The 20,728-nt window shown below is 42.3% G+C and overlaps 1 protein-coding gene across 4 annotated transcripts in view; it reads right to left on the reverse strand.

The window, feature by feature from the left end:
• The window catches only part of LOC143905464 (uncharacterized), a 249,609-nt gene that overhangs the window by 127,556 nt on the left and 101,325 nt on the right, over positions 1-20,728 (reverse strand). The gene's annotated exons all lie outside the window — the stretch shown is intronic.

Here is a 20,728-nt window from a genome sequence, read left to right on the forward strand (position 1 = left end):
TTTTTTCCGAAAAACCGCGCCTCTCCGTGCAAGATGCGGAGAAAACTGGACTCCGTCTTTCGGAAGAGACGTTAAACCGTTGGTCCAAAGAAGGAAACAGTAAGGTAGTGGATGAATTGGAGGTTAGGGTTGGGTACGTCCTATCAAAACGCCCTTTAAGGCCTCTTGGGATATATAGAGTAAAATTCTTTATCTTTTTATCTAATGGGATTTTGTGTGGAAACTTTTATTTTTGGCAAAAATGCCATTTCCATTGCGCCTGGAACAATAAGAATTCCATGGCATTTTAATAAATGGTATTATTTTGTCTTTAATATAAATGCCTTCATTTTCCATTGCCTTTGGTTCAACGAACAATCTAATAGAAGCTCTTGCCTTAGGCGACTAGCGCCTGAAAATATCTGCCTCAGTCCCGTAGGGGCTTTATACATATACCAGTCCGTGCCAAACCTTGAATTTGAGAGGATGCATGAACGATGCGACGCTTAGCGGCGTCGATGTGAACTGCCGGTAATACAGTTACCGCGCGGGCGTAATGATGATGCTATGTACCACGGTGGCGCAAACCGCCACATTTACCATTGACGAATTTCCATTACAATTCACACTGAACAACATTGGCTGAAGGTAGAAAAATTTTATACAAATTTTATCTTTCATGAGTCATTGGCAGTTTCCATTACGCCTGAACGGGGATAGTTTCGCCCCGGAGGCAAGATTTGCGATACTCGAAGGACCAGAGGGGGGTTCCCCTCACGAATATCAAATGTTTAACGCGGAAGCAGAAACGCATGCTACGAAATATTAAGCAAAGCGACTCACCGTGTCGGCCGTCGTCCCCGTAATTTCGCCAATCCTCGTCCTGTCCCCTGACTTGGCCGCTCCGTGGGTCTCGTTCGGCATGCGATGGTAAAACTCGTGCAAGCAAGCAAAACGGTGGAGAGCAAGCGATAGAGCAGGCAGGAAAAGGCAGTAGGAGACGTGCGCACTCCCGGTTGAGCAAGGCGGCAAAGGCGATTCCGTGATGCGTTTTGCCCGGCAAACGTACGCCGTAAGACGGCTCTTAGACTATGTGTGTGTGTGTGTGCCGCACGGCGGCTTGACGAGAAGTTCTGATGAGAGGTGTGTCCTCTCCGACTATTTGACGATGAGAGGGTGTGCCGTAAGGCGGCTGTCCAAAATGTGTTTGCCGTAAGACGGCTGGATTGCTACTGCTCTGTCCCCGCGGTCTTGGAACATGTCGCTGCGGCGAGTAGTTGTTCCCTTTCCGGGGGGGTGGATACCGTCGGCGGATGGGCGATGGCAGCACCGACAGGTGAGTCGCATGATTTGGCTGATCGCGATCCGTCGACGTTTCGCGCGAGAATTACAAACGACTTATGCAACTAGGTATAAACGATAAATGAATACATAAACATGAAGTAACTATGCTATTTACAAGGCGATACGCCGAACAACGCCTATATAGAAAAGGTTGTCATTCGAATCTTGCCATTGCGTTTCCATTTATCTTATTGCCACTCAATATTTTCCATTAACTTTTCCATATAATTGGCATTGCAACTGTAGGTCAACTATACATTCCCACTGACTGCCATTGAGCACTTAAGGGCACATTTTCATAAGGGCAGAAGAAGCTGGAAGCACTACGTGACCAGAGGGACCAGGCGGACATGACAATCTTGAAGCCCGAGCCAACAGGCTTGGCGGATGTCAATCTGGCACAAATGGCAGCGAAATGTCATGGAGATGATCGAGCCTGAGGAGACGACGCAGATTTCGGCGGAGGAGAACATCCGTGCCGAGAATGCGTCAATAGGGTCTGCGGACACATAACACACAACCAGCTACGGAGACACAATCTCTGTAAAAGGTTACGCGAAGTATGTAAATATAGTAAGTAAGCGATTAGAATGTAAGTTTATATATAAAAAGTAAAATTTGATAATATTTTGACAGTTCCTATAGCTTAGAGTCTATTCGGGTAACGATGACATACTTTTACGATTAGAGAATAGATTTTGAGTAATACGGATTAAATCGAGTTATTTTAACGTTTATTAAGCAAGAGACATGCTTTTTATAAGAATTTTGACAGGTTCGTACATCGCGTGTACATATTAACGCATTTCGATTAACTATTCGACACGAAAAATTCTGTTCGAGTGAGAGTAACCGCGTTGTGCGTACTTGATGTACATTTTGATATTCAAATATATTAATTTTTATTTGTTAATAACAAGGTTGATTAAGCCAATTTATTACAAATACCCGAAATATCCTATCCGAGTTTCGTGAGTCTCGCGTACGCGTAACAAGGACGTTTAGGCGTAACAGCGACACGGAAGGGCGTGGCACGTCGGCCATTAAGAACAGTCTACGACGTGGACATCTACGACTGGAAGGAAGGTACAGAGGCCATTACGAGGCACATTACGCATTACATAGTTTCTGTTAAGTTGAAAACACAGTGGCGACCGATATTCAGTCCAAAAAGTGGCATAATTTACATTATATTTAAGGGATTATCCAATCACAAGTCGAGCATTCGGTTACAACCTAACCTATCTCTACTTAACTTACTTGTGTGGCTGTGGGCTTTCCGTCGCCGACGTCCGCCCACACTCGCTTCAAACACACACACACATACACACACACACACTTCTCTGCAAAAGGGACTTCCGCTTCTTACCCGCTTCTTACCCCTCCCTCTTTGGCATACTACTCATTCTCTCACATTCTCTCTTCACTCATATTTCCCTTCTCCCTTCTTCCTTACTCTTCTACGAGCCCCCCTCTATTTTGATCCTTCTCAATCTCCTTCATCCACCATTCCCCCTCCCCCCTTCCCCAAGTACTCATCTTCTCGCCTCCTGTCAGCTTCTCTCTCCCTCGCACCAATCCCTACAACGCTCCAATGTGTGCTCCTACGTCTCCTCCTCTTTCCCGCAAAGTCTACATATTCTTCTCTCCTCCTCCTCTCAATACCTACTTTTTCTCATTTCGTTCCTCAACCTAAACCTCACTATTCTGCTCCATCTACTCTCCCCCCACCCTTTCTTTAGGTATTCCGGTATCTCCTCCCCTTTTACATCCTTATACCATTTGTTGTACTTGGACTCTTATCCTCTCCCATCTCTCTGCTCTTTGCTCTTCTCTCTCCTACTTCACCATCTCCTTTAGCCATGCCTCCTCCTCCCTTCTCTCCTCTTCTACTCCCTCTAACAGTAATCCTCTGTCACTAAAAAACTTCCTCCTACCTTCGTCCCAACTCAAGCTCCCTTTCCCCTTCCCAACACATTCTTGCCAGCTCGCTTCCTCCTCCTTCCTGTAGTCTCCTTTCAAACCGCCATGCCCTCCTACCAGCCCTACCTCTTAATTTCTCCCTCTGTAGTTCTTCCCTCACCAAATATTCCGGCGTCCTCTTGTCTACTCTCAACACTAATCTTAAATATCTTTCTTTTAGTCTCTTTATCCTCTCTCTCTCTTCCCATCCCCGTATTTCGACTCAATACCCCAATACCATCCAAACCAGCTTATTAAACTGCCATAGCCTTCTTTCCCAGTTCTTTTACCAAATCTTATTTTTTTTATCCCCCACACTTGTCCTATTACCGCCGCCGTTTTTCTAACACTTTCTTTTACGTGCGCCTCTTGACTTCCATTCTTTTGTAGTGTGTACCTAAGATATCAGAGCTCCTTCACTTCCGTCACTCTTTTCCTTTCCACCTCCAATCTCTTTTCCCTACCCTTTCTCCTCCCATTCTGAATCTCATAATCTTACTTTTCTCTGCATTGGGGATTCTACAGCGAAGGCCGAACTTCTTCGATGTCGATTTCTAATCCTGTTTTCTCTATATCTGTCTTTGTCTAATTATAGATATCTGTCCTTGTCCGATTGCTGCGCCTCTTTCGCTACACGAAATACTGCTTATCCTATCAACCTGAATGTGCTTTTGCACATATAAAAATTAAATACATACAACTTTTGACGTAGAACTACGTCTTTCTCCGCGGTAGGAGGGGTAATATCGGGTGCACGATGCAACGCGACGATACAACGAAAACATGTCACACTTTGAACGTTTAGATCTTCGAAACTAATAATCGTAGAGTTAATTGACACCTTATTTTAAAGCTTAAGAAGTCCCATTAATTTTTCGATACCGATTTTTCTTAAACCGGTTGCGTAGTATTTTGTTATATTTTTGAAAATAATAATCGTAGAGTAATAAATAATTTGTCATTTGATAGTTCATATAATCTCATTTTTTTTCTAAAGTCTATAAAGTCTCCAAAAAAAGTTATCGATTTTTTTCTTGCAACGTTTTTCGCCAACTACTTATTTGTTAATAAACCAAATTTTAAAGAATTATATATGAAACAGGGGTAAAATTTTTCGGGAATGGCGGTGGTGGAATTAATTTTTCGATACCGGTTTTTTTTAAACCGGTTGCGTAGTTTTTGATGCCAATGTGTTCCTTATGTACTAAAACCAGGTTTGGCATGTTTTAAACAATTTGTTTAAAACTGTCTGATTAAAACTGATTTAAAACAGTGGACACTGTTTTAAACAATTTTGTTTTAAACAGTTTTAAACTACTGTTTAAAACTGTTTAAAACATTGCAATTAAAAACATGTGATTATTTAGAAAAAATTGCAAAAAGAAAACAAAAACTAAACCTTTATTTAGTTTTTTATCTATATTATTTGTGTAGCATATAAATATAAAGATATATATCAATCAATTAATCTTTATTTCACCCCCCTTCCGGGGTTGAAAAGGCGTTTTTTTTTCAGTAAAAACGTTCCCAAAAACCTTTACAAATTCTGCTATACAAATAAAATCATATACATTATACATTCAATCATTAATCGTATACATTTTATATCTATAATATAATTTATCTTGTTTTTATTTTTTTTCCCCCGACCTGGTCATTGAGCGACCTCATTGCACATCTCATTTTCCTTCCCTTCGTCTTCCATCCGGCACTCTTCTGGTCATCTCTTTCAGCTTCCTTTAATTCCGCACCCCTCTGACTTTCTCCATTCTGTCGTTGCTCTTCCCTTTTTTTCCGGCTTTCTCCCTCCTCTTGTTTGATGCCTTCCTTCTTTCTTATTCTACATTCACTCTGCAAATAACTGCATTAAAGATTATTCTCACACTCTTACAATCTTACTTCCTTCGCCCCTTCTTCTCTTTTAATGCTTCTCTCTTTATCTCCTTTTATCTTTCTTTTCCATCCTAAATTTCTCCTATTTTTTTCTTCCTATCTGTTTCGTCCTCGTCCGTATCCATAAGGAGATTCTCCTCTATCCTTTTCGCTCTTTCTTCCTCCATGATCCTCTTTGGCCTCCCGCTTTCCTCTTCTTTCCTCACTTTTCTCCTTTTTTTCTCCTCTCTTTCTCTTACCCTCGTTTCCACCGACTTATTCTCGTCCATTTTTACCCTCAATCCGCTCTTTTCCTTTCTCTTTGAATCCAATACCTTCCGCTTATCCTCCTCAACAAAAATCCTCTGTATTATTTTCTAATCTTTCTGACTAACTTGCCGCTGTATTAGCCTGCTTTCTTCTTCTCTCCAGCTCTACTATCCATTTATCTCCCTCTTCTTTACTATTCAGTATCCTTATGATCTTCTCGCCAATTCCTTCTGGCTTCTCCTCCTCCTTTCCTCTTGTGCAGCGCTCTAACACACGCTCCCATGTCTCTAGTTCTGCACCACATATTCTACAGCTTCTTTTCTCTATTGGTTCCCAATATCTTCCACTTCTCATCTCATTATCTAGCCTAAATCTCGCTATCCTGATCATGAACTTCTCTTTCCCTTTTTTCTCTAGGTATTCTGGCCTTCTGATTTCTGCTATCTTTCTGTACCACCATTTATATCTAGACTCTCTTACTTTTTCATCTCTTTTTTGACTTTGAATATCTTTGTCTCTTCTTGTTATCTCCTCTATACTGCCTCAGCCATTTCCTCTTTTCCTTTCTATCTCCTCAGTTGCGTATCTTCTTTTTTCATATAAAAGCTCCTTCTCTCTTCTTCCCAATTTGCCTTTTCCTTCCTGACATTCCCTTTTATTTCTTTCCAGCATTGTTTTGCAATCTCATTTCCCTCTCCCTTTTCCAGTTTTTCCTCGTATTTCATCGCCCTTTTACCAGCACTTACTCTCATTCTGTCCCTTTTGGTTTCCGCCCTTATCATGTATCCGGGTGTGCTCCAGTCTAGCCCCAATGTCCACCTTATATATCTTTCGTGCATTCTTTCTATTTTCTCTCTCTCTTTCCATCCCCACACTTCTGCTCCATATAAAGCTATGCTTGTTACCAGTGAATCGTCTAACTTAATTCTTCTTATCCAGTCTCCTTCAAATAACCTTTTTCCTATTCCCCAAACCTGTTTCATTGCTATGGTAACTTTCCTTACTCTTTCGTTTATATGCGCCTTCTGTCCTCCGTTCTTTTGGAATGTGGAGCCTAGATAACAGAATTCCTTTACCTCCTCTATTTCTTCTCCCATTTATTTCCATTCTATTTTCTTCATTCTACCTACTTCCTTCCTAAATCTCATTACCTTTGTTTTCCCTACATTTACTCTCAGCTTTTTTCTGTCGAAATATTTCCCCAGTTTTTTCATTGTCCTCTTCATCTCCTCTTCGTCCTCTGCTATAGCTACTATATCGTTTGCGTATGCTAACGTCCAAAATTTTATTCTCTCTACTACCACGTCTCCATTTTGCCCCCTCCTCATAGTTTCTTCTAAATCTGCCAGCAGTAGTATGAAGAGCATAGCGCTCAGCGGGCATCCCTGTCTGACTCCTTTGACCATGCAGAAGCATGATCCCTTTCCTCCTTTCACTCTTATCACGTTTCTTGTCTCTTCGTACAGATCTTCTATCCTAGTTCTCAGCTGTTTACTAATCCCTTCTCTTTTCAATGCCTCCCAAATTTTTCTCTGTTCACGGAGTCGAATGCTGCTTTCAGATCAATAAATGCTGCCACTAGCTTCCCTCTTTTTTGCAAACAGCCCTTCCAATTACATAATTCAGTGCGTATATATTCTCCATTGTACATACCCCTTTCTTTCCTGAACCCTGCTTGTGTTTCTGGTAATATTCTTCTTTCTTTCGCCTCCTTTTCCAATCTTTTTGCCAAAATTGCTGCGTATATTTTGTAGCTTGTGTTCATTAATGTCACCCCTCTGTAATCTTGTGCTTCTTTTTTTCTTCTCCTTTCTTTACTATTGGTACTATTATACCTTCTTTCCAGTCTTCTGCTATTTCTCCTGTCCTCCACGCTGTATCACATACCTCCCATATTTTTTCCTTCAATTTCTCTCCTCCATATATCCATACCTCATTTAGCAATCCATCCGTACCTGCTGCTTTTTTTTCTTTCATTTCTTTAATTACTTCTTCCACTTCTCCTCGTTTCTTATTCCTTCCTGCTCTTCTTTGCTACTCATTCTTTCTTCTCCTTCCTGTCTTTTTCACGCGGTTTTACAGTTACTCCTCCTAATAGCTCCATGAAGAGTTTATTCCATTGCTCCTCCGTTATTTCTTCGCAAACCTCTTTTCTACCCTTTCTTTCTCTGTTTATAAATCTCTATACTTTCTTCTCGCTAGTTGCTTCCTTGCTTTTTTTATAACTCTCTCCCTTTCTATCTTTTTCTTCTCTTTTATTTTCTCCTCATATTGCTTTCTCATAGAGGAAGCTTTGTTTTCGTGAATTCCGTATATGAACCTTCAATTGCGTATAAAGTTGGGTCTAGTCAACTAAATTTCAATTAATTATATATGAAATAGGAGTAGAAAAAACCAACAAAAAGATTGGTTTTTGAGTTTTTTCTGCCAATATGTTCAGATTGTTGTAAAACGTCAAAATATTGTCTAAAAAAACCCGTCCGTATGTATGTGCATATTTGATGTAGTGGTTGCTCTAACTTCCGCAAATATTGAGATATCGAGCTGTTTTTTTTTTATCGATAGAGTATCATTCAAGGAAGGTTGGTATTGAATTTGGAAATGATCGGTAAAGAGGTTCTTTTTTAAAAAAATTTTGATTTTTTTTAGAAATGTCAGTGGTTGTTCTAACTTCCGTAAATATTGAGATATTGGGCTGTTTTTTTTTTAATCGATAGAGTATCATTCAAGGAAGGTTAGTATTAAATTAGGCGATGATCGGTAAAAGGGTTCATTTTTAAAAAACATTTTAAATTTTTTAAGAAATGTTTGTGGTTGCTCTAACTTCCGTAAATATTGAGATATCGGGCTGTTTTTTTCCTTTTTTTTTTTAAATGTCTGTGGTTGTTCTAACTTGCGCAAATATTGAGATGTCGGGCTTAATTTTTTTTTAATTGATAGAGTATCGTTCAAGGAGGGTTGGTATTGAAAAATCGGTAACCCCTTTATTATTAACAATTTTTAATAATTCTATTATATTCTTCAGTCTTTTCTACTCCTATTTCATATATAATTTTTTAAAATTTGGTTGATTAGATTCAGCTTTATACGCGATTAAAGGTCCATAATTTTGCTCGCATATAAAGCTAGAGCATATAAAGCTCTCATATAAAACTAACCAACCGTTGTTTTTTGAGTTTTCGATGCCAATGTGTATTAGACATCATTTCCTCTATGAGGAAGCCAAGTGCAAATTTCTAATTTGCACAATTTTTTATTTGTATTCTTTTTTCTTTAGAATGTACCTCTTTTTATCTATTTCTCCCTTTCTCCATTTAACTAGTTTCTCTCGTGCTTTTCTCCTTAGCCTTACACATTTACTATCCCACCATCTGCTGTTTTTCTTCGATCTCTGGTTTTCTCTTATTTTTTTCCAAACAGCAGCCTGTTTTACTGCGTTCTTTATTTTCTCCAATATTTCTTCTATGTTTGCACCCTCTATTCTTGCCTCTTTCATTCTTTTCTTGTAATTTTCCGTTCCTTCTTTTGACCAATTCATTATTCTTTTTACTCTTTTCTCCCTTTCTCTTCTCTCACCAGTTACTTTTACCTTCAATATTACGGCTGGTGATCAGAATTAATAACATCTCCAATCATTATTTCCTCAGTTTTCTCCCAAATTTCCTGGTTTCCAATTATATAATCTATTACCGATTCACCTCTCCCTCCTATAAAAGTGAACTCTCCGTCTTTGTCTCCATTTATTCCGTTCATTATTCCTAATCCTTCTATACACAGAGAGGTTAGATTGACATGTAGACTGTGCGTGTGTCTTGCGCTTGCGTTTTGCGAACTGCGGCCTATGTAGACCGGTCTTAACGGCGCGCCTTATTTCTTACAGCCTCCGCCGTTAGCGTTTTTAATTTTTTAAATTTTGGCAACGTTATTTATATATTTACAGTTTAATGCTACGCTAGCGACAAATTTAATTGCCTGAGATAGCGTTTTTCTTTGGCAGAACTGGTGCGCACTCAGTGCACATTAAAGCCGTCGTACACAAATCAACGTAAAGTGTATGTTTAATATAAATGGGTTAAGTCACGAAAGCCTCTATACTTTATTGTACTATTTGGTAAAATATGTATTGTGTGGGTATTTTATCAATCAAAATATTTGCTTTTCACTTTAAATATTAAAGATTAAATCAGTGTACAACGGCTTTAATGTGCATTGAGTGCGCACTAGTTCTGCCAATGAAAAACACTTTACTTATGGATGCTCCGTACATATTTTATTTTAAATCTTCTTGCATAGATCTCTCTCTCAAAGCTATCAAGTGTTTTTTTGCTTGTTTAAAACATGTTTTTTGTTTAAAACATGTTTTTTTTATACTTTAGTTTAAAACACAAATAAAACATAAAACATTGTTTTAAACAAAAAAAACAAGGTTTTTTGTTTAAAATTAAAAAAACATGTTTTTTGCCAAACCTGACTAAAACATCGAAATATCGCATAAAAAAGGCAAAATTGCTAATAATAAAGGGGTTACTGATTTTTGTTTAAAAAAACAGCCAAATTTACCAAAATTTCTATAACTCAAAAACTGATTAACCAAATTTTAAAGAATTATATATGAAATAGGGGTAAAAAAACTGAAGAATATAATATAATTAATAAAATTGTTTTATTTACTTTACCATTGTCTCAAAAAAATCATCAAAAACTAAAAAAATAAACGGGCACAGTAACAACTGTGCCGCAAACAATAACGTAGAACTACGTCAACTGTCACTATTCAGTATTCAGCGAAAAAAAGTAGATGTAGGGCGACGAAATGTGTCCAAACGAACTGTGCGCAATTGAAACGTGTCCAATCGAACGGTGCGCAACTTTATGTGTCCAATAGCACTGTGTGCAATTGCAACGTGTACGATTATACTGTGCGCAACTAAACTTCTCCCAAGAGTAAACCCTCGGCTACAAAACTTATAAATACATTTTTGGTCTACGTCGTTTTGTTCAACTAGTATAGAATGAAAATGATAAAAGTGCAAAAATTGAAATATCAAAATTGCCGGGGCGGAATCGTCACTCCATTCTCGGACTAAATTTTAAATAAAAATTCATAATTTCAATCATGAAAAATGATAGGATACATTTAATTAATTATTTTTTAATAGAAAAATGGAAACATTAATTAAAAACACGATGGCGAAAAATAATTACAAGAAAAGCGCACACACTTATGTGCCCTACGCTTGCACGAAATGCACTGTTTCTCGTCAGCTCTATTCTGTCATCTCTGAGCACGCGCAACACATATTATCCAAGTCCTCGCCGGAATCTGACCACTGCTACTTCTTTGACTGATTTGCGCCCGAAGCTTCCATGATAATTGGTGACGATTTACCTCGGTCATAGATTTTAAGTTTGATCGCTCATGAAACATTAGAAATCAACAAAAAAAATTTTTTTACTGGATTTGTGTTTAGCATGCATTACTCTTCAGAATCACTTATCTCAAGATTTGAAGAGAAAATAATATTTAAAATATTTAAAATTTTTGATGCGCAAAAAAATTTTACTTTTGACCTCCGAAAACACGTTTGCCTTAATGTAAATCACAACATGGCATATAATTTCACTAAACTCTATTGGTCACATGGGCTCCATAAGTAGTGTTTACAATATTAATGTAATGCGAGTTCACACAACATGCAGATTTCGAAATAATTGTAGTGACGACTCCGCCCCGGTCTTTCCTATTTGAATTGTTTTCATTTTAAAGGACAAAGTCTATACCTTAAGGAGCATTCGTTCCTTCCCGTCCCGTCGTTTCTTTAAAAATAAGAATGTGTTTTGTTTACAAAAGAAATTGCATAATTGACGCACTCTATGAGGATGGAATAAATTCTTTTCGTAAATGTCATGATAACTATCGTAAAATATGGACCTTTACTTGCCAATTAAAGAAGTGTGCAAATTAAGAACTTGCACATTGCTTCCTCATCATTATAGATCGCTACCATTGCTCCTATTTTATTTCGCTCACAAAGTTTCTCTTATAAAAAAGCTTGTATTTTATTTGATGCATAATTATTAGTATTTATTAGTTTGGCTTCCTCATAGAAGAAGCTTTATGAGCGAAATAAAATAGGAGCAATGGTAGCGATCTGTAATAATGAGGAAGTAATGCGCAAGTTTCTAATTTGCACACTTTTTTAATTTTAACCTTTTTATGAATTGATAGAGGGTCAACTTAGTAGCTTAAGTGGGATTTTACGGAAGGCTTAGAGAGTCCCGTGTACGAACTCGCGGCGTCTCGCGGCGAGTTGCTACGTTTGAAGACGAGCGCTTGATTCGACAAGTTGGTGAGGAGAATCACGTTCTCGCTCACTGAGGTCGTCCACTTCCCCGTTGAAGACGGCTGGTGAAGCGTATGACCTCCGTTTTGCGCAGCGATCGATCGAGAATGCTGGTCGCGGCGAACGGTTTGTCGACCTTTCGACTCAACTTCTGTGACGATTCTGCTTCTTCGCAGAGACAATCATTGTCCGGCTTGAGGATGGCTTAGCGGGGACGCCGTGTGCGTTACAGAGGGGGACGAATCGTATTGATCCGTGATCGAACCGCGTTGCGGATTACACGAACGCGTGCGCATGACTCGCATGAGTTTGCATAAATTGAACGGGAGCGAAGAATTATTGGGCGACGCTTCGTGGCAGGGCCGTTGTCTCAGATCGAGATCTCAGCCTCTGCGATCAGGGCCGTTGAAAGAGATACGGCACCCAACAATTCCTCTCTCGCGAACGGAATTTCGATTTCTATCCTCAACATACCGCCCGCCTCAAAATAAGTTTCGAAATAAACTCGCGGTGTGCCCGAGACGGTCGATAGGTCGATACGGAAAGATAGAAAATATCTTATAACTAGCTGAACTTAGAACGGCGTCACACAAATTTTAAGTACAATGCTATTTACATAAGTTTTTTTTTTTTTTTTTTTTTTTAAGAAAAAGACGTGGAGAGACAGATCGTACTGCCCGCCGTGACAAACTTACTGACGACGCTTCTGCCGAAGAGGGAGTCAATCAGCGCGCGCCTCACAGTCGATCGGGAGCAGGCATAACTTCACAATCGGACGTTTATATTCGGACGTCGGTGTTTTCACGGTCACCACACGAATCAGCCCGTCAGCGCCCGCGTGGCAATGCGTCACGCGACCGAGCTCCCACTTACAGGGGGGTAAAGTAGCATTTCGTAGCAAAACGAGCTGCCCGACCTTCACCGGCTCTTTCAATCTTTGCCATTTGACGCGTTGCTGTAAGGTGCTAACATATGCCGTCTGCCACAGCCGCCAAAAACGCTCGGTTATGTGACGAACGCTCTGCCAGTGTGATAAGCGATTCTCATTTACGTTCAATAACGAGGGTTCCGGATTGACTGTGAGCGCGGACCTAATTAAGAAATGATCGGGGGTTAATACTTTGTAATTGTCTAACGCATCACTTAACGGGGCGAGAGGGCGCGAGTTTAAGCAGGCTTCTATTTTGCACAGTAGAGTTGTGAGCTCTTCGAACGTTAACGTATGGTTCTTAAGAACTCGGCGAAGATGATATTTTACGCTGCGTACGCCTCCCTCCCAGAGGCCGCCGAAATGCGGCATGGACAGGGGGAAGAAATTCCATTGTACATCCGACGCGGTGGCGTTTAAGAAATTAGGATCGTTCATTGCCGCTCGGTATGCCTGGGCTAATTCCTTGTCGGCTCCAACAAAGGTAGTTTCGTTATCGGAATGCATTGACTCCGGCAATCCTTGACGAGAACAAAATTGGGAGTAAGCGTCCAAAAATGCGGGAATGGAGTAATTTCCGACTAGTTCCAGGCATATTGCGCGCGTCGCGAGGCAGACGAAGAGCGTGATATATCATATATGCCTTTTGTGAAACAATGCCGCGTCCCCCGGAGGCTCGAACCTACACCGGCCCTGCGTAATCGACCCCGCAGTGGAGAAAACTGCGGGAGGGCGGTGATACGCGCAAGGACGGGAGATCTCCCATGAGCTGCTGCGGCACGACCGCCTTTTCGCGCGTGCAATTCACGCACTTATGTATAACAGATTTAACTGAACTGCGAGCATTTAAGATCCAGAAATCGCGGCGCAATGTTGCGAGAGTTAATTGCGGGCCCGCGTGAAGGGCGCGCAGATGAGCCTGCCAAATAATGAGCGTGACTAACGGGTGGGAAGCAAGGACGATTGGGTGCTTCGCGTGATACGGGAGTGGAGCGTTTTTCAGGCGTCCTCCGACTCTTATCAGGCCTTCGCTATCTACAAAGAGATTGAGAGTAAGAATATGACTTTTTGAGTTGACGAATTATTGTTGAATGAGTGCGTACAGTTCGTGAGGAAATAAGTCGGCTTGGATAACTCCCAACCAGAATGTGCGAGCGCGGTGGCATTCGGAGGCCGACAAGGCGCGTCCGTGAAATTTAAGAGCGGGGAATTTTTTAGAGTGCCCGCGACAGGAGACAAATCGAATAAGATACGCGGTAACACGAATTAGTTTGGCCCAGTCCAAAAACTTTGAGGCTAGATCCCACGGCGTGGGGAACCTCGCCACATGCGTGGTGAAAATTTTTTTTTCTATTAAAGTTTCCGTTAGATGCGAGGGAAGATCATCTGGCCATCGCGTCGCAAGGAACTTCAGCCATGGTGGTCCCTGCCACCATAGTAGGTGAGTCGCGAGTTTGTGTCCTAATAATCCGCGCGATGCGCAATCTGCTGGGTTTTCCGCGGTCGGCACGTGACGCCAAGTCACATCGAGGAGACGGGACTGAATCTCCGCGACGCGGTTCGCGACGAAAGTCTTCCATCTCGACGGGTGTTGACTTAACCACGCAAGCACAATTTTTGCGTCGATTCAGCAATGACACGCGGAGGAATCGACCGTGACCGATTCTCGTATAAAAATCATTAAGCGCGCAAGTAGCAACGCGGCTGCTGGAATGTATAAACAAAATATGTCTAACGATAATTATACCAACGCATAGCATCCATTGTCGCCAGGATGATTATGGATCCACATCTTGCGGATCAGTTTTTAGCTAGTTTTCGCGACGCAAACGTTCATATTCGAGGGTGAAGGTTTTTGTGTCAAGTATTGTCGGCACGTAATAATTGGGAGCTTAATCACTTTAATGCTCCCTACTTCCAATCTCATCGTTTTATGCTTACGCACTATATCGTTTAATATTGCAAACGATTTTGTTCAGCGTGCGATCAAGTCACGTGTAAGTGCTCCATCGAACAATGTGACGTAATCTAAAAAAATAGTGCGTGAAAAAAGACAGTATTAAAAAACAAAACATGGAACATCTCGATGAAACGGAACGCAACCTGTTGGAACGATCCAACCAAATCGCTACCTTGGACGAATATTTAGCATGGATACGGCGATGCGAAGAGTTTATTGAGCAGCTCGAAGAAGACTGTTGTTCCAAACGTCCGCGGCTCAATCACAGATGAGAGCCGCGTAAACAGACAATCTTTAGTGGCAAGAATCGCGCGACTCGAAGGTGCGAAGACTCTATTACACAGACGGTTAATACATATCGGTGGTGAGTACGCGGCGGGCACTAGTAGTGACGATAACGCGAAAAGACTCGATTGGCGAGAGATCGATGCCGCGTTCGAATACCGTGTATTGACCGGTGCGGTGATAAATATCAATTACATCGAACCGCAAAAATTTCTCAAAAACGTTGAAGTCATTGTGCTCGATCGTGTACAGAACGTCATGCAAAGACACGCAAGTGTAAAGATAAACACTGTGTTCAACGGCGAGTTTGTGACGGGTGACAAACGTGCGAACAAAAGTGTCAGCACGGGAAACCGTGAATTCTTTCGTGCGTCCGATCAGGGCGAGTGGTACGAGCGACGAGCGACACATTATCAAGCCTACTTTATGGCGTCTCGAAGAGTTTCAGGAACGCGACAGCAGGTGGGCGTTGTCGCGTATACTTAATTTGACTGTGAACGTGAACAAATACAATCCTCTGCACGCGGGATGTTACATAAATTTACCTCAAAAAATTAAATCAAAGAAAGCGGTGATCAACGTGCAATCGATGGACAATGCATGCTTCGCGTGGTCACTGGTGGCTGCTTTACATCCAGCCAAAAGACATTCAGAACGGGAATCCTCGTACCGACATTACACAACAGTATTAAATTTACAAGGCATTGAGTTTCCAATGACTTTGAAACAGATTAAAAAGTTCGAACGACTCAACGATATATCCATCAATGTGTATGCCATCGAGGGAGAGAAGACGCCGAACGTTCTCCCGATATGGCTCACCGACCTGAAGAGAAAAAAGCACGTCAATTTGCTGTACGTTAGCGCGCAATTGAGCAGGCACAATGGTCGGAAATACTTTTGCGATTGGTGAGTACCTCCTTTTTAATAAAATTATAAAAAAATATTTTTAATATAAAAATTAAAAAATGTGTTTTTTTTGCAGTTGTTTACATTATTTTAGATTGAGCGAGCAATTGGAAGCCCACGGAGTAGACTGCCGAGAGATAAACAACTGTGCCATCTGACTACCGAGCGAGGACGACAAGTGGCTGAGTTTCAAGAATCACAGCAGGAAGGAACGAGTTCCGTTCGTCGTGTACGCCGACCTGGAATGTACCCTCGAGAAGACGGATGCGGATCCGACAACGTCTACATACACGTCTCAACATCATCGGGTATTTAGACTATTTAGCATAGGATATTACGTGCGGTGCTCGTACGACGACTAGTTATCCGCGTATCGGTTTTGTCGCGATAAGGATTGCGTCGCGTGGTTCGCCGAGGAACTAAGACGTTTAGCACACGACGTAAAGACTATCTTATCCGGTAATGTTTGCATGACGGAATTAACGCGAGACGAGCGGGAGATATTTCACAGCGCAACCCATTGCCACATTTGCGAAAAACCGTTCGAGCCAGGCGACATGCCAGTACGCGATCATTGTCATCTGACCGGTCGTTATAGAGGTCCCGCGCATTCCAACTGTAATCTAAATTACACAGATTCGCATTACATTCCAATAATTTTTCATAATTTATCGGATTACGACGCGCATTTTATTATCAAGAAAATAGCTACAGCGTACGAAGGACACGTAGACTTACTTCCAATCACGAAAAAAAATACATTTCATTCACGAAACACGTTAAAAATACCGCAAAAAAATCAGATTATCGAAGCGACATAAAATTATGGTTTATCGATTCGTATAAATTTTTGAGTAGCAGCCTCGATAAATTAGCATCTTTTCTATACAGAGATAAGTTAAAAAATGTACGTTCTCAATTTTCCCAATTATCGACCGAGGATTTTGATCTTTTGACGAGAAAAGGCGTATTTCCGTACGAATACGTGGATTGTGTGGACAAGCTGGAGGACACGTGTTTACCACTGCGCGAATCGTTTTACAGTTCCTTGACCGGTGACACCGTATCCGAAAGCGATTACGAGCACGCCGCGAACGTCTGGCGACGGTTCTCCGTTCGAACCTTGGGCGAATACAGCGATCTGTATCTAAAGACCGAGGTCTTGTTATTGGCTGACGTTTTTGAAAATTTCCGCGACAGTTGTATAGCGAGTTACGGACGCATCTCGACGATGTCAGCCTGCCACAGGTCGTCGTACCCTCGCACTATGACGTGTCTGCGGGAAAAATTTCTTCTCGCCGGTGCGTGCAATTCGTCCACCAACCGTCGCTTTTCGATATTTTTATCCGCATCGGTCGATTTCAATGGTCTCATTTTTCGTTGTCGCCGTTTCTGCTTCTAGTGCATCGTTTGTAGCAGTTTCCGAACAGTTCGTAACCGCTTCTGAACAGTTTGTAACTGCTTCCGAACCATTTGTAATCGCTTCTGAACCATTCGTGAATCGTTCGTTGTCGCTCGTCGTCGTCAGTTAACTGCTTCTTACCACTCATCGTCGTCGTCGTCGACGTTCTTTAGCCGTTTGAAGCCTTTCCTGTCTCCGCGTAATTCGCAGCTGTTTTTAAACCGCTCGTAATCGTTTTTAAGCTGTTTTTTAATTGTTTGACAACCGTCCGACAATTGTTCTCGAACCGCTAGACAGCCGTCCGACAACCGTTCTCGAATCGTTCGTTGCCGTTCCTCGCCGTCGTTAATGAACCGTTGCTTCTCTTCACTCGTCGCCTTTCGATAGTCGTTTTTGCTGAACCGTTTGTCCATTCTTGTTCATTGTCGCGTCTGATTCAACGATATTCGCACGTCGAAGCGCGTTTATCGCAGTTCGTAACGCTTGCAGATCTTTCTCGAACGCAGTCAGCTTCTCGTCTGATTCTTTTCGTTGATTGTTCAATATTTTAAAGAACTGATCAACGTACAGTTTGTTAACCGCGTCACCGTCAGTCTCAGGTTGCGCTACGCGACGAATCTTGCGCGACTTTGCGTCAAAGTCCGTGGCGGCGCGACACAGAGCGTTATTGCGCACGAAATTTCTCATTAATCCGCTCCATCGATGGTACGAAATGGGGTTCGTCGCGTCTCCGCTGTGCTCGAACAATCCAAATTTGTTGATCGGCATTTTGACGCTGATTGAACGGATTGCCGTCGCACCGTTTAATTTATGATAAGCCCGGCTTCGCGAAGTTCCTCGATGATCGACATGACCTCGTTGTCATGGGCATTGTTGCCAGCTTGACGCGAAGCGTCGAGCAATCGCAGACGATCCACCAGCTCGTTGGGGTCGTCCCAGTGAACGTAGTCGATCTTATTGTTGGTTAGCGTCATCGCGCAAGGCATGGATAATCCTTTTCCGGATTTTTTCTTCTTGGATTCGGTAGACATCAACGGTAAGATTACAATTCGATACTTGAATCCCACGTTGCCCTTTAGTCGCCCGAGGGGATCATGCTTGTATTTATGAGCACTCGTTGCCAACAGTATGCTCCTGTATTTAATCTTATCGTCCTCCGTGTAGATCGTGTCATCGGGTATTTTCTCGAAGATCAACTCGTAAATACCGGGTGTGCCGGCGTATCGTACGCCGTCGATATAAATGTTATCTGCTTTGTCCACGTCAAAACTTTTATTACCGAGCATCAATTGATTATTGCCGAGATAAACGCCGTACGCTATGTCTATTGTTGGACAGGCGCTCAAAACATCTGCGATGTAAATTCGACTCAGTGGACCCAAGTGATCTTCCAACGATTCTATAAACCATTTTTGACCCTCCAACGTTTGCAACCGATTATGAACGGTCGTCCAGATCAAGTCGTCCGTGGTTTCAAAAACATTCGCGGTTTCAAGAAATTCAGGACTTGTACGTTGCACGGTTCGCGTCGGTGTAAAGGTTATCGGTGTAGAGGTTATCGGTCGTTTCTATTGATCAGATTTACACGGAGTCGATGACAGATCCGACCAGGAGTCTAGTCATTTCTTCTTTCTCTTCGGTGTAGCATCCTCCTCTTCCTCCCCGCGCTGTTGAACGAATAGCGGTTCGATTTTCGCGTCAGCGTTGCTCTCCGTCGGCTCCTCTTTTTTCACCGCGATCAAGCTCGAGTTGTCAACGATCTTTTTTAACGGTCCGATGAGAGGTTTAAAGTGCGTGTCCAACTCAATGTTCTTTTCGATCTTACCGGTCTTCAAAGCGCAAAATTTTTTGCGAATCGAATTACTCGTCTTCGCAATCTCTTTCACGACCTTCTCGCATTCGCAAATATTCTCGTTTTCGTCGATCGCAGCCATTGCGGAAAAAAACTGAGTGTCGATTTCTCTCTGTAACGCTAACGTTTCACCTCCGACGAGGTATCGGCAACGACTGATCGCTTTTACGGTATCGCGAACACGTTAAATCCTTTTCTGTATCGGCCGTTCAAAAGCGCGCTGTCCTTGTCTATCACTACGAATCCGTACTTTTGTTGCCAACAATCGTGGCACAACGCGCAAAATTCATCGTACGACATGTCGGTATTCACGTGATCGTTGTACACGTGTTTCAATTGGTACCATCCTGTTTAAACAGGATCAGCAGATTCGCGTTGTCGCATATCAGATGTTTAGGTATTCTCGCGTACGTCTGACAGAGATAGAAGGAGTCGACGCTCGAGTGCCTGCCCATTGAGAAATACTCTCTCACAGCGTCTTGCTTATCGCACGCTTCGTCATCGAAGACGAAGATCGAGTTTGGACGCGCGTCGCTCGATGGAATGACGTCACTGTTATTGGAGAACGTAAAGTAGCCGATTTCGTCGATCGATGTCAATAAATTCTACAGATTTCGATATTTCGGCTGTTGCAGCGATTTCGAGTACACGTACACGTTTTCGAAACGTACACCGTGTGGACTTTCCAACAAGCTAATCAGAACTTTTTTTTTCCGCAATTCGAAGGGCCGCAAATGATCGCGCGTATAATAGTCGGTAACATCGTACCGTGCTCGCGTTTCTCCACGTTGCCCCCCATCGACCGTGATCTGTCGTCGCAATTCGTCACGCGAATCGCCAACGGTTGTCGCACGGATCTCATTTCTTTCCACACTGCCGACTTTCTGGCTGACTCGAACGCCTATTTATAGGCGAGCAGAACTGCGAATCGCGAATCGCTCAGTAGCAAAAATGTTCGTCCTACTGTCGAGACCTTCCGATATTCGCCACTTGAGCGCCAAACAGCTGCAATTTGTGCCAAAAGCCGTTCTGCTGCAAACGTGCGGCGATCACGTCCACTACGTGTGGAACAAGCTTTCGGAACATATAAAGGCGGATTTGGAGGTTCAGACATATCGTCGCTGTTACGAACATTACAATCAACCGTGGCAGCAAACGCACATCGACGGACCCGCGCCAATGATAAAAGATTGCGGCGAATGTCAACGAAACAAAATGGTGGAGGCCTGTTAAATCGCGCGATATACGCACTTCCGTTCGAATTACACATTCCCAGCTATCAATTTTGCGGTCCGAGAACTCGTTTACAAGAACGATTGGCGAGAGGCAATCAAGGTATTAAGCACGACGTAGCCTATTCGCGTAACCGCGATCTCACCGAGAGACACGCGGCGGACGAGATACTCGCTGCGGAAGCGCGAAAACGCATTACCGCGAGAGATTTGACTTTCGGAAAGAGAGTTGCCGCTACAGCCGTCTGGGCGACCATGAAGACTAAGACGAAGCTCGGCTTGAAAACGAAAATATCGAAAACGGTGAAGAAAAAAAAGCTAACGAAGAAACGGATACTTCCGACAGCGAAACAAGGCGGCGTATTGCCGATTCTACTGTTGTTGGTAGT

The sequence above is a fragment of the Temnothorax americanus genome, unplaced genomic scaffold (genome assembly GCF_048541705.1).
Source record: "Temnothorax americanus isolate GAGA-0224 unplaced genomic scaffold, ASM4854170v1 Scaffold61, whole genome shotgun sequence".
Classification (NCBI taxonomy): Eukaryota; Metazoa; Arthropoda; class Insecta; order Hymenoptera; family Formicidae; genus Temnothorax; species Temnothorax americanus.